The sequence below is a fragment of the Lathyrus oleraceus genome, chromosome 5 (genome assembly GCF_024323335.1).
Source record: "Lathyrus oleraceus cultivar Zhongwan6 chromosome 5, CAAS_Psat_ZW6_1.0, whole genome shotgun sequence".
NCBI classification, from domain to species: Eukaryota; Viridiplantae; Streptophyta; class Magnoliopsida; order Fabales; family Fabaceae; genus Lathyrus; species Lathyrus oleraceus.
Genome location: NC_066583.1, coordinates 349,580,312 through 349,596,612, shown reverse-complemented (window position 1 = coordinate 349,596,612; position 16,301 = coordinate 349,580,312).

Sequence of the window (16,301 nt, the reverse complement as noted above, 5' to 3'; positions counted from 1 at the left end):
AAGGTACATCAACTCAGGAAAATCTGACTCCACAGGGGACCAAGGTCATAATAGGGAGCAGAAAGGAAGGAACACCAGGGATACCGGTTACTGGGTATATAATAGGCGACCGACCAAAGCCTGAATTGGTATATATGCCAAAACACTCATCATCCAAAAGGAGGGCTTGAAAAAAGCAAATCGACTTACAGGATGGACATTCGAATCCACAACGGGAAAACGAATCTTACTCAGCCGGGGAAAAAACCCAAAGAGCGCATGAGATATAATATCCATTACCGTCAGAACATGGATAGTATACTCGCAGGAGATATATTATCTATTACCGTCAGAACGTAGACAATATACTCGCATGGAAGGAAACACCAGGGATACCAGTTACTGGGTATATAATAGGCGACCAACCGAAAACGTGAATTGGTATATATGCCAAAACACTCATCATCCGAAACACAAACTGGTTAGAGGATGGATAGTCGATTCTACAAAGAATACGAATCTTACTCCGCTGGAGAAACAATCAAAAGATTTTGACCAAGGAGTGCATGAGATATATTATCTATTACCGTCAGAACGTAGATAATATACTCGAAAGGAAGGAACGCCAGGGATACCGGTTACTGGGCATATAATAGGTGACCGACCGAAAAGAGAGACAATCGTTACCAACAACAATAGGGTAAACGAAAGACAACTCACAAGGGATAAATTGCAAGCATCCGGCAATTATCCAAGAAACAAACGAATATTCGATTCCGCAAAAGGAATAACGAATCTTACTCGATTGGGGAAACACAACAGGCTTCGACTGAAGAGTGCATGAGATATATTATCCATTACCGTCAGAATATGGATAACATACTCGCATGGAAGATTATCCACAACCGGTTACTGGGTTAATAAAGGATAAATCAACCGAAAAGAAAAGCATCGGGATACCAAAACTAGGTATGTAATGATGACCAATCAAAGGGAGCAACAATCATTACCAAGCAAACGGGTAAATGAGAGAAGACTCACAAGGGATGCATTGATACAAAAAATCAATGATCCGGGGAATAAATCACTGGCAAACGGTGAAAGGACCCACTGGCGACTTCAAAGGGGATAAAATTGCGAGCATACGACAATTATCCAGAAGACTGCTGGGGATACAATTGCTAGCATACGGCAATCACCCAGAAGAAAGAAGGAAGGAATATCAAAACCGAATATTGGATAATGATAACCGCCAAAGAGTAACCATCATCGATTAGGATGAACAACAAGGTTAACTCCGCAAAGGGGAGGAATTAGGGTTTACAACTACCGAATACTGGGTAGAAGACCAAAAAATCTGGCTGAGGAAACAAGAGGTTTACCACTACCGACTACTGGGTAGAAACCAAAGACTCAGCTGAGGATAAAATTGCTAGCAACCGGCAATTATCCAACTATACCACAAGGCACAAACTCTGTTGGGGAGAAAAACCACAACAATAGGATTTACAACTACCGAATACTGGGTAGAAGACCACAAAATCCACCATCAACCAGAACGAACCACAAAGGTTACCTCAGCTAGGGGATAAAAGATAAGACTTACAACTACCAAATACGGGGTAGTAGCCATCAACTCTAATGAGGATAAAAAGTAGGGTTTACAACTACCGAATACTGGGTAGAAAACCAACGACTCCGCGTGGGGGATGAAAGAATCACAACTCCGCACGGGAAACTAAAATAGGGTTTATAACAAACCACCAACGACTCTTGCTGAGGAATAAAAGGTATATAACCACAAATTCCACCAAGGGGGAAAAGGAACAAAGGACTTACAACTACCGGTATAAGGGTAGAGGCCCAAACTCCGCTGGGGATAAGATGAACTATTGCCGGTTACTGGGCAATTCATTCATTTATTCCACAGGGAAGCATAAGAAACAGTTGACAAATAGCCAATTCGGGATTGAACCGAAAAGACAGACTGAATCAAGACTCATCCTAATGAGGATATAACTCATCAGGAAAATCCATCCCAATATATGTTGGGAGGAAACGGAAAAAACCGTCATCCATGAGGATATATCTCAGTGGGGAACTGCAGAAGGAAAGACAGACACTTTCTGCTTATGGGGCTGACTCTATATTGAGAGATTGGACACCTGACATCTGCTTGGGAGATCTATAAAGGAGATCTATATCACCCATTAGCAGGAGCCAACCAACAAAAGATATATGGCAAAAAATGCAACATGAATATCTGAATGTTGAAAATATGCATGAATATGCATGATTTATGTTTGATGAATGCTGACAAAACAGACAATATCTAACACAAACACGCCCAGGAATCAAACGCCCGGTTCTACACTTCTAGAGGAAAAATCCAAGAAATCCAACTGGAAAGCAAATCTGCTGGAGATCTGAATGCTAAAAAGCAAAGATCTGCGGGGAGGCACAAGATCAGCGATATCAAAGAAATCATAAAATCTCTGAGCGATGGATCATCGATCAACCCAACTAGGGAACAGAAAGTCCACCACAGGTAGAAACTGCCACAAAGACAAATCTGTTGGGGAAAATGAGAAATCCCGAGATTTCTGCAGGGGGATCCTCAGTATCAACTGGGAAACAAGAGTTCACTGTGCAAGCGAGAACTGCTGAAGAGAACAGAACACACAAGTAGAATCTGGCTGCACAAGCAACTCTACTGGGGAAACTGTCAACCACTCCATTGGGGATAAACCCACTGAGGGAAAAATAGATCACACAAGTAGATTATGCAATAAGCCACTCTACTGAGGATCAAAACAAATAGGAATCAACCAAATCTCTGGATGATAGATCACCAACCGACCCTACTGGGGAAAACAGAGATTTCAACAGGCAGAAACTGCCACAACAGCAACTCTGTCGAGGATTCCGACTCTGGCGGGGATTCTGTAGGGAAATCACACAGATACAATCCACCATACCATAAATCTACTGGCGAATCCACCGGGGATCTACAGGCGACTCCACATGGGAGGAGAAGGAGAATTGGGGATCAACCACCAAATACTGAACCTTCCAAGAGGCAACCAACAACTGCTGAGGAGGAAAAAAACACTGCTCGGCTGAAGGGAAAAGAGGTGAAAACCTCAACAAGCACTCTGATGGGGAGATATAGCATAAATACAGTATATCATAACAACAACTCTGCAGGCGACTGCGCTAAGGAAACAGACACAGAACCGGGATGTCAACCCATCAACTACTGAATCTTCCACAAGGAAAGCACCCATGCTGAGGAGACTACTCCTGGAGAAGAAAAACTGAGTCTTCAACCAACACTCTTCTCAGGGAACAAAATCTCAACAGAAGCTCTGCTTAGGGAACAACCCCAACAACAATCTGGAGAAAGAAGATACAACCATGCCAGGAATATGAACAAATGTCTTACCTGTTGGAAATCATGCCACCCTTGGGAGAGCACTGAGAAATTCTTAAGTATCCTTTCATCATTGTGAATGTTCACTTTGTTTAAAACAACAATATGAAATTTTTTATTTGTTTAAAACAATGACATTTTATCAATTAAAACATGCAAAACATTTGTTGAATTGAAACAAATAAGAGTGCAAATAATTGGATAAAAGCTCAAATTCATTTGATGGAATGGTAGCCTACAAATGGCAAGACTCCATAGATCTGTACAAATTTGAAATCAGTGATATATATTGGAAGAGGGCTACATTGAACATAATGATCCTTTCTCTACCAATTTGAATTTCGATGTATTCGAAGCTTCAGTTGACGACGAATCAAGAATCTCTGACGAACAGACGACTGTGGAACAGAAATTCTTGTCATGATGTAGTTACTTGCCAAATCCCTAATTTTTGCCTAGATTGCCCCAGGGTGAGGTACTCAATCTAGCGGGATACAAATATTCTCTTTTTTTCATGTCTCTAACTTTTTCCTGGATCGCCCTTTCGGGTTCTCCACCGAGACACTCATTTTTGCCTAAGCCGCCCTTTCGGGTTTTCAACTTAGCGAGCTATTCTGTTTTTCTTCATATACTTTTTTTTTTAGGCAAAGTATTTCTTGACTGCATCTGAATTCACAGGACGAGTGAAATCCTCCCCATCCATTGTTGTTAGCATCAAAGCACCGCCTGAAAAGGCTCTCTTAACAACATATGAACCCTCATAGTTTGGAGTCCACTTGCCCCTGGAATCGAGCGCGAAAGACAAAACTTTCTTGAGCACGTGGTCACCTTCTCGGAACACACGAGGCTTGACCTTCTTATCGAATGCTTTCTTCATTCTCTGCTGATATAACTGACCATGGCACATGGCAGTCAATCGCTTCTCTTCGATCAAATTCAACTGGTCATAACGACTCTGAACCCATTCAGCATCAGTCAACTTGGCTTCCATCAAGACTCTCATTGATGGGATCTCCACCTCTACTGGGAGAACAACCTCCATGCCGTAAACAAGAGAGAAAGGGGTTGCCCCTGTTGAAGTGCGGACAGATGTACGATATCCATGCAAAGTAAATAGCAGCATCTCATGCCAATCTTTGTACGTAATTGTCATCTTCTGGATAATCTTCTTGATATTCTTATTAGCAGCTTCGACAACCCCATTCATCTTTGGTCTGTAAGGAGAGGAATTATGGTGTGCAATCTTGAACTCAGCGCACAACTCATCCATCATCTTATTATTCAGATTAGATCCATTATCAATAATGATCTTATCTGGCACACCATAACGGCAAATCAGCTGATTCTTGATAAACTTCACGACCACCTGCCTGGTCATATTCGCATATGATGCGGCTTCAACCCATTTGGTGAAGTAGTCAATTGCTACGAGAATAAACCTGTGTCCGTTGGACGCTTTCGGTTCAATCATGCCGATCATGTCAATTCCCCACATAGAGAAAGGCCATGGTGATGAAATCACATTCAGAAGTGTCGGAGGAATATGAATCTTATCCGCATAAATCTGACACTTGTGGCATTTCTTCATATATTTACAGCAGTCAGACTCCATTGTCAGCCAATAGTAGCCTGCTCTTAACATCTTTCTAGCCATGGCGTGTCCATTGGAATGAGTACTAAATGAACCCTCATGGACCTCAGTCATCAACTGGTTTGCTTCGTGTCTATCCATGCATCTGAACAAAACCATGTCAAAATTTCTCTTGTACAACACTTCACCACTGAGGTAGAAACTGCCCGACAACCTTCTCAAAGTTTTCCTATCTTTCACAAATGCCCCAGGCGGGTAGACCTGGTTCTGGAGGAAATTCTTGATATCAAATACCAAGGCTTGTCATCTTTGACTTCTTCAACTGCAAATATGTGAGCTGGTCTATCCAAGCGCATCACGACAATATTGGGGACTTCATTCCACCGTTTGACCACAATCATGGAAGCAAGCGTAGCAAGCGCATCTGCCATCCGATTATCCTCTCGAGGAATATGATGAAAGTCAACTTCTATAAAGAACGTTGAAATCCTTCTCGCTTAATCTCTATACGGAATGAGACCAGGCTGATTCGTCTCCCATTCTCCCTTGATCTGATTGACAACCAAGGCCGAATCACCATACACATCAAGATGCTTGATTCTCAGATCAATGCATTCTTCCGGTCCCATAATACATGCCTCATACTCAGCCATATTATTCGTGCATTTGAAAGTTAGCCTTGCTGTAAACGGAATATGCATTTGAAAGTTAGCCTTGCTGTAAACGGAATATGCGTCCCATAATTAGGAGTAATGATTATTGCCCTAATTCCATTTCCATACTGATTCACAGCGCCATCAAACACCATCGTCCATCTGGAACCAGGTTCTGGACCTTCATCAAGTGTAGGCTCATCACAATCTTTCATTTTCAAATACACAATCTCCTCATCTGGGAAGTCGTACTGAACAGTCTGATGATCTTCAATCGGCTGGTGCGCTAAATGGTCAGCCAAGATACTACCTTTGATAGCTTTCTGAGCTCGATACTCGATATCATACTCTGACAACAACATCTGCCAACGGGCAATCCTCCCAGTTAAAGCAGGCTTCTTGAAGATATACTTAATTGGATCCATTCTGGATATCAACCAAGTTGTATGATTTATCATGTACTGGCGCAAACGCTTAGCTTCCCAAGCCAAAGCACAGCACGTCTTCTCAAGCATAGAGTACCGAGACTCGCAGTCAGTAAACTTCTTACTGAGGTAGTAAATATCAGATTCTTTCTTCCCTGATTCATCTTGCTGACCGAGTACACAACCCATCGAGTCTTCAAGAATAGTCAAATACGTGATCAAAGGTCTTCCTTCTACAGGCGGAGACAAGATCGGAGGTTCAGACAGATACTCTTTGATACTGTCAAAAGCTTTCTGGCAATCCTCGGTCCAATCATGAGACTGATCTTTCCGGAGGAGCTTGAATATCGACGCACATGTGGCAGTCATGTGGGATATAAATCTGGAAATATAGTTCAAGCGGCCAAGAAAACCTCGGACTTGCTTCTCAGTTTTTGGGTGCAGGCATCTCTTGTATTGCTTTGACCTTTGCAGGATCAACCTCAATACCTCTCTTGCTGACAAAAAAACCCAATAACTTGCCGGAACGGACTCCAAATGTACATTTGTTCGGATTCAGGCCAAGTCTGAACTTCCTCAAGCGCTGAAAAAGCTTCAACAAATGCTCAATATGTTCAACTTCCGTTCGGGACTTAGCAATCAAATCATTAACATAGACCTCTATCTCCTTGTGCATCATATCATGAAACAAGGTAGTCATAGCTCGTTGATACGTGGCTCCGACGTTCTTCAAACCGAAGGGCATAACTTGATAACAGAATGTTCCCCAAGGTGTGATGAATGTTGTCTTCTCCATATCCTCGGGTGCCATCTTGATTTGATTATATCTGGAAAATCCGTCCATAAACGAAAAGACTTTGAATTTAGATGTATTGTCTACCAACATATCAATGTGTGGTAGAGGAAAATCATCTTTCGGACTAGCTTTATTCAAATCTCTGTAATCAACACACATACGGACTTTTCCGTCTTTCTTAGGCACAAGCACAATATTGGCCACCCATAGAGGATATGTAGAAGTCACCAGAAACCCCGCATCAATTTGCTTCTGAACTTCCTCTTTGATCTTCACTACCATATCTGGATGAGTTCTTCTGAGCTTCTACTTTACAGGCACGCACTCAGGCTTCAAAGGCAGGAAATGTTGCACAATATTTGTATCTAGACCTGGCATATCTTCATACGACCAAGCAAAGATATCGGAATATTCTCATAGCAAACTGATCAACCCCTTCTTGACAGACTCTTCAAGGAGTGCCCCAATCTTCACCATACGGACACAATCTTCAGACCCCAAGTTGACTGTTTCAAGATCTTCGAGATGCAGCTGAATGATCTTCTTCTCGTGCTCAAGGAGACGGGTAATCTCATCAGGAATTCCTTCAACATCATCTTCCTCTGCCTCGAATACAGGGAATTCAAAATTGGGAGCTGGCGTTGGATCATTATGTTCAATGGGTTTTAGAATCAACCTGCATAATGATTTTGGATAATAAGAAAACTTTAGAATTTAAACAAGCAAACCATTATGCAGATGAAAAAGATTGCTTTTATTCTTGTTTTTATGGGTTTTTTGTGATCACTGATTTCATGCAAAAAGCAAAAAGTGAAAACAAATGGAAAAACAAATGTTTAACAATGCATTAATTGAATGAAATATCATTGTATAAATGCTTTGCCAACAATGTCATCACTTCTCCTTTTGGCATGGGAGAAGGGTTTTGAACAAAGTGAACATATTACGCTGACTTATGAATGACCGTAGGAACATCACATCGACCCAATTATGGCAGACACTGCCAGGGATGACAATGTTGCTCAAATCCTCTGCATCCTCTTCCAAAATAGCAGCAGCTTCTTCAGCCTGATCAGCATGGATGAAACCTCCACTCTTGAACAACACTTGCTCGTTGAAGACCCCAGAAGAATAGCCAATGCCAGCCCGGGATTTATTATCTTCAAGCTCAATCATCTTCCCTAAACCAGCAACTGCACCACATTCAATAGCCAGTTTCGCATCACGATAGGAAGCAAATGAAGGAGACTTCTTCTCAATCGGCTCAGGAATAGATAAAGCTTGGAAAGGAGTTCCAACTTCATCCTCAACATCAATATATGAGAAAGAAGACAGGTGGCTAACCAGGAGAGCCTTTTCTCCTCCTACCACAACCAGTTTCTTATTCTTGACGAATTTCATCTTCTGGTGTAAGGTGGATGTCACGGCGCCAGCCTCGTGAATCCATGGTCTACCAATGAGACAGCTATAAGATGGGTGGATATCCATAACCTGGAAGGTAACCTGGAAATCACTTGGTCCAATCATGATTGGGAGATCAACCTCTCCAATCACAGTCTTACGCGACCCATCAAAAGCCTTCACAACGACACCACTTTGCCTCATGGGAGGCCCTTGATATGACAATCTCGAAAGAGTGGTCTTTGGCAATACGTTCAAAGATGACCCAGTGTCCACCAACACGTTGGACATGGCATCAGTCTTGCAGTTCATGGAAATATGTAAAGCCAGGTTGTGATTGTTAGACGGTGTGGCTAGTGATCGAGAGGGGGGGTGAATAGATCACCTCTTTGAAATTTAACGGATTTAAAGTTTTATCAGAGTTTTCAAAGTTGGCGGAAAAATCAGTCCCGAATCGACTTCCGTCTATTCTGAACCGCTACTAGAAAACCGGACACACAAGTTTAATGCTGGATTTTAATGAGAATGACAGAAACAATTCACACCAGAATTTTAACTAATTGAATGCACTTATCATTAAAGTCTATTTCCAATGAATAAAATCTAGCTAACCGTTTTGTCAAACAGTTGGTGTGTATGTGATCGATGATAAACAGCAATGGAGTTTGATTAAAAGTTTTCTTGCCACTGCTGTCTTGCAAAAGGAACAATCACCACACACTAACTGAAATTGCGAAAACAGTTTTAAAACGTAAAGAGGAGTAAGGTAAGAATACGATACGCAAAGATTTGGTAAGGAAGTTCCCCACGTCGTCCTCGCGTGTGGGTACGTCTCCCTCTCAATTTCAAATGAAATTGAGAACTTTGATTATCAATTATTGCCGAATCCGTTGATACAAGGTTATGATACAAAGACAGAATTCTAAACTCTAAGAACCTCTTCTTGTATGAACCTTCACTTGATCTGAGCACGATCAAGATTTTCCTACACGAAATTGCAAACAATTCATCGGTTCCACGACCTGCTTGCGAAATCCCCCGATCTCCAAACGCAACGCTGCGGCTGAATATGTTCTGCAAACGTGACTCCCAAACCCTCAAGAACACTCCAGTTCTTGAAGGACAAACCAGTAGGGTTTTCCTAGAAACCCCCTTCAATCTTCAACTCAGCTAGATCCTCGATCGTTCCACTGCAAACCACAGCTAGATCCTTGATCATACCACTGAACGTTATCTCGATGCTTTTTTAATCCAAAGAACAAGAATGGTTATGTGTAAATGTTCTTGAAGAAAAGTGATTGAGAAGATGAAGAAGATGAAGTCTCTTTCAGGTTTCTAATTGCTCTCAAACAATTGCTCCAACACTGCTTTTGATCTTGTGTTCAATTGTTTTCCCTCTATGAATTCGTCACCTTTTGCTGCTGTCATAACCTGTCTTATATATGCAATCACAGGAACGGTTATAAAACAAAACAGCTTTATGCATTGATACATGAGAGTATGCATCGATGCATACTGTAATATAAGTGAGTATTTGGTGAAATGAATTAATCATGTATCGATGCACAAATCGTATGTATTGATGCATGCTCCTTTTTCACTAGCATGTATCGATGCCTAATGCGTATGTATTGATACACAGGCTATTTCAATTTGTCATGTATCGATGCCTAATGCGTATGCATTGATACACAGTCTGTTTCAATTGATCATGTATCGATGCAGGGATCGTATGGATCGATACATGGAGCCTTTTGCCTTTCATGTATTGATGCATGACTCGTATGCATCGATGCATACTGAACAGAAGAAGTTTTGTGATATACCACATGCAGTATATATCGATGCAAAGGCTTATGTGTTGATGCATACTGACATAAAATGGATTTTATGTGTTATTTTAAGAGATGTGTCAATGTAGGTCTTTTATGTAAAGTTATGCAACAATAGAATGGGATAGAAACACAATAAAAACACAAGTGTATCAAGTGATGTAATGCACAACCAACATTTGGATGATGATCACACAATTTGCTATCATTCAAAATTAATTCAAGTAAAGAATTCTCTCACAAACTCCCCCTTTTTTATGATGGCAAATTCTTGGCAGGATGTGTGATACTCCCCCTGAGTTTGTGCATATCTGCATTTTCTCCCCCTTTGTCAACATCAAAAAGAGAGAGAAACAGGTTTATCACGGTAGCATGGTGAAGCAGGTCATGGCAAAAATTGATAAAAAGCTATCATTCACAAAGAAGGAAGCTTCAAGGTAAAGAATCATTCACAAAGAATGACGAATAAGGGTAAAAACAGTAGAGATAAACAACAATAGAAAAGCATTTTAAAGATACGAACGAGTTTAAGAGTTTAAAAGCTAAACCATATATTGTGCAACAAAATAAAACTTGAGCAATATGAAATGAAATGCAGTGAGATGAAAAGATGGTGGGTTAATTTGGATTGTGGCCACCACAGGACTCCTCATCATCTCTAGCAGGATCTCTATAGCTTGGCAGAGGCGGAGGAGGAGGCATTTTGTCTGGATTTTGGCCCATGAAGGAGTATTGCCTAAATCGGTTCTGAACTTCAATGCTTCTAAAGCTGTCCATGATACCAGGATTTTCACGGCAGTCGTCCATAAAGCCCGACATTTCGTTGTAGAAAACTTGATGCCATTTAACCAAGTCTTGGTGCCAAGCGTGTTGATTCTGATACATCCTTGTATGCTCATCATGCCAGTCACGATGCTCCTTGTGCCACTCAGATTGTTGTACATTCCAATACCGTGCTTCTTCATGGCGTTCTTTGTTCGCAATTTCCATCTGTTGAAGCATATGAGTGATGTCCGCAGTAGGTATTGAGGATGAAGTACCACCTGAGAATGGAGGGGCTGTAGGTTCAGGTACGTAGTTGGTGGGAGACCACCTTCGTGGCACCCAATCTCCCCAACCAGTATTGGCCTCAGCTTGAGGCACATCTGTTTCAGGCGCATCCTGCATTTCTTCATCAGGCTGTTCTTCAGCAACATGGATTCGTTCCGAAGGCACGTCAAAGTTGTAGATTCTGGTTTTGGATTTTCTTTCAAAAAAGTAAAAACATTTGCGGTCCTTGTCCCACCGATAGCCCATATGCGATAGAGTGGAAGAGTCAAACTCTTGAGCAGCAGATGGAGATATGAGAGGAACAATAGGTATGGCAACTTTCCAAAACTTAAGAATTTTCATTATTTGAGAAGCATAACCTAGAGCCACATTCTTGGAGCTGTCTCGCACGAAAAATAGACGTTTTACAAAGTAGTTTGCCCAATTTAAGAGAACCTTATTTTGCAGAATGTAGAGAAGATGTATGCTGGGCCTGTCCAACCGAGAATGTCCACTGTTTGTTGGACGCAAAATGTGTGTAATAATCCAGTGAAGAATACGCGGAGTTTGCTTGATCATACCAGACGTGACGTGTTCATCATCACTCAACGGTCTGTCTATCTTTAAGATGGATGGAGTAAAGTCCTTCATGTCAAATTCAGGATCAAAATGCAGGTCATGCCAGGACTTGACAGCCATCGACGGGGGCGGCATTTGAAATACCGTTTCCCAATCAGAGGCTTCAAAGGTATATGTTCTGACTCCGATAGAACACCGGAACAGATAGCCTCTACCAGTTTGTAAGCCAGCATAAAAGACCCGAATGAAATCCTCATGATAATCATCCTTTGTGGACAGAAACGACCCAAGTCTTTGTGCATGTAAGAGTTGAACCACTTCATTCAGGTGCAGGTGAATAGCATCTGTTTTATCAAAGACATGAGGTTTCATGACTAACCTTGTCTTGAAGGATTCCTCAAATTCAGCAGCAATAGCAGGATAAAGTAGCTCTAAGGCATTTGAAGGAACGTCTGGTGGTTGCTGAGAAGTACCGGTTGTTTCCTTTCTCTTTCCTTTTCCTTTGGCTCTGGCTGGAATAGTGCGTGGAGGCATGGTGATCTGAGATTTAGGGTTTTAGAGAGAGAGTGAAGATGAGGAGGATTAGGGTTAGCCACTGGTTTTGGGGTTTTTGAGGGCAGATGATATGAAGTCTTGAGATAGGAAGTGATATGATTGGCTGATGTGTCGATGCATGAGAGAGAAAGAAATGCATTTAATTCAGATAGCATCAGTATGTGTCGATGCAGATGGTCATGCGTCGATGCCAAATATTCACAATTGGCATGTGTATCGATACATGCGATGGATGCATCGATGCATCCTGAACCAGTTTTTAAAAAGTTGAATTCCATAATGTATGGATCGATGCATGCTTCTTTTGTGTCGATGCATACTGATGCTGAACTAGCTTTTAATGAATTTTAATGCAGTATGAATATACATTATGCACTATGTCATGATGGTTATGCTCAAGAAAGATTCAGAAGTCAGATTGTTAATGTGCACACAATATGGACAAGGAATATATGCAATCAAATTTTATATCAACTAGAGTAAGAACATTTGTTCTAACATACACAATCACTTAGCAATAAGAAAATTGTAGAAAGGATTGATATTACCTCTGTTGGAGAAATCTTGTGATGGATAATTGACATCTAAAACAACTCTTATCAACCATGGTAAGGCATAATATAATTAAGAGGTAACATGCTTATGACATCAATTGAGAAAGATCTAAGATCCCTAATTCGCGACGAATGTTGAAGAAACGTTCCGTTGCCAACGGTTTAGTGAAAATATCAGCAAGCTGATTTTTGGAATCAACGTGCTCAAAGACAACGTCTTCTTTTTCAACATGATCACGAAGGAAATGATGTCTAATCTCTATGTGTTTAGTGCGTGAGTGTAAAACAGGGTTTTTAGTAAGGTTTATGGCACTAGTGTTGTCACATTTGATAGGAATACATTTGAGTTGAATGTTGAAGTCTTGTAGTTGCTGCTTCAGCCATAAAATCTGAGCGCAACAACTACCGGCTGCAACGTATTCTGCCTCTGCAGTTGACAAAGCCACAGAAACTTGCTTTTTGCTATGCCAACTGACCAAGGAATTTGAAAACAGGTGACATGTACCACTTGTGCTTTTCCTCTCTGATTTGCAGCCAGCAAAATCAGAATCGGAGTACCCTACTAAGCTACAATCACTTCCTTTGGAATACCAAAGCCCATATTTAGGTGTTCCGTGAAGGTATCTAAATATGCGCTTCACCGCCTTTAGGTGCGATTCCTTAGGATTTGATTGATAGCATGCACACATACAAACACTAAACATGATGTCAGGTCTAGAAGCAGAAAGATACAAGAGAGATCCAATCATACCTCTGAACCTTTTGACATCTACACACTTACCGTGCTCATCCTTATCTAGATTTCCGTTGGTAGGAATTGGGGTGTCAATCGATTTTGAGTCATTCATTCCAAAGCGCTTGAGTAGTTCTCTGCAGTATTTTGTTTGACATACTGCTGTACCCTCATCAAGTTGCTTTATTTGCAGTCCTAGGAAGTAGTTCAGCTCCCCCATTAGACTCATCTCAAATTCACCCTGCATAACCTTAGAAAATTCTTCGACCAAGTGTATGTTAGTTGAACCAAATATGATATCGTCGACATAAACTTGAACTAAAAGAATGTGCTTCCCTTTGTGTTTAATAAAGAGAGTATTGTCCACTTTACCTCTTGAGTATCCATGATCAATTAGGAATTTGCTAAGCCTTTCATACCAAACCCGAGGGGCTTGTTTAAGACCATACAAAGCTCGTTTTAATTTGTAAACATGATCTGGATTTTCAGCATTTTCAAAAACCAGGAGGTTGTGAAACATATACTTCTTCATTTATGACACCATTAAGAAAGGCACTCTTTACGTCCATTTGGTAAAGCTTAAAATCCTTAGAACACGCATAGGCAAGCAAAAGACGTATAGCTTCAAGGCGAGCAACTGGAGCATAAGTTTCCTCATAGTCTATGCCCTCCTCTTGGTTATACCCTTGTGCTACTAAACGTGCCTTGTTCCTAGTAATCACTCCGTTTTCATCAAGCTTATTTCTAAAAACCCACTTAGTGCCTATGATATGATGATCTCGCGGACGAGGGACAAGTTCCCAAACGTCATTTCTTTTAAATTGATTAAGCTCTTCTTGCATGGCCATTAGCCAAAATTCATCAATCAAGGCCTCTTTGGCATTCTTAGGTTCTACTTGTGAAACAAACGCGAAGTGAGAACAAAAATTACTTATCTTAGAACGAGTCATTACTCCCTTTGAAATGTCTCCCAAGATGTTGTCAATGGGATGGTCTTTTGAGGATCTCCAAGCTGTTGGAAGATCATTCACTTCAGCTGTCTTTTCTTCCTCAATTTCTTCATGACTAGTATCTTCCTCCTTCTCATGGGCAGCTGTTTTGGACTGATCAGTTTCCTCAATAGCTTCCTTGAGTATGTCTTCTGTAGATACACCTGCGTCATCAAAAGAAATACCTTTTCCGACATTTTTCGGATAAGACTCATCAAAAGAAACATGAACAGATTCTTCAACAGTAAGTAAATGCTTATTATACACTCTATATGCTTTACTTGACAGTGAGTAACCAAGAAAGATACCTTCATCCGCTTTTGCATCAAACTTCCCAATGTTTTCCTTACTGTTATTCAAAACAAAACATTTACAACCGAATACGTGAAGATGTGACAAGTTTGGTTTTCTTCCTTTCAAAAGTTCATAAGGAGTTTTATTTAAAATAGGGCGAATTAAGATTCTGTTTAAAACATAACAGGCTGTGCTGACAGCATCAGCCCAAAAGTATTTTGGTAATCCACCCTCATTAAGCATTGTTCTTGCCAACTCCTCTAAAACACGATTTTTACGCTCCACAACGCCATTTTGTTGTGGAGTGCGAGGGGCTGAAAAGTTATGCTCAATACCATACTTGTAACAAAACTTCTCAAAGTGATAATTTTGAAACTCACCACCATGATCGCTACGAATTGTAACTATTTTGGAATTCATTTTGTTTTGGGACAGATTTGCAAAATTTTTAAAAGCAGAAAAAGTTTCATCTTTGCTATGAAGGAATATAGTCCAAGTGAATCTAGAGTAGTCATCAACTATTACAAAGCCATAGTAATTTCCACCTAGGCTCTTTGTCCTAGAAGGTCCAAAGAGGTCCATATGGAGAAGCTCAAGGGGTCGTGAAGTTGAAATTACATTTTTAGATTTAAAAGACACCCTCGTTTGCTTTCCCATTTGGCACGCGTCACATAGGTGGTCTTTTGAAAATTTTATTTTTGGTAGACCGACTACTAGATCCTTAGATACAACCTTATTTAGAAAATCGAAGTTAACATGCGCTAAACGTCTATGCCAAAGCCAAGAATCATCATTCAAGGTGACTAGACATTTAGTACTTGTTAAAGGTACATCAAACAGGTCAAGCATATAGATATTGTTTACTCTTACAGCCTTAAACACAATGTTTTGTTCAGCATGTTCAATTATGCAGCAAGTTTTTGTAAACGAAACTTTATAGCCCATGTCGCATAGTTGACTTATGCTTAACAAATTGTGTTTAAGTCCCTCAACTAAATGGACATTTGAAATAGTAGTGGTGGAGGGATTACCTACACTACCTTTGCCGAGTATAGCTCCTTTGTTGTTGTCTCCATAAGTAACATATCCCTTCTTCTTTGCCTTGAAGTCTATAAAAAGCGATATGTCACCGGTCATGTGCCTTGAGCAGTCGCTGTCAAGAAACCACCTTCTATCTGCGGAGGCAAGGCACTCATCCTACAACATCAAAAGAGAGAAGTTGGTACCCAATTTTCATTGGGTCCAAGTGGGTAAGTGCTAACATGGTTGCCTTTTGGCTTCCATTGATAAATGCCTTTAGGGACAAGAAATCTCCTAAATTTGCATTTCTCAATGGTATGGCCAGCATGACAACAATAATGACATAAACCATGATGATGTGTTTGTTGTTTCTTGTTCATTGAATCCTTTAGAATAAAAGAGTATTTTGCATATGGAGGATTTAATGACTTCTTAAAC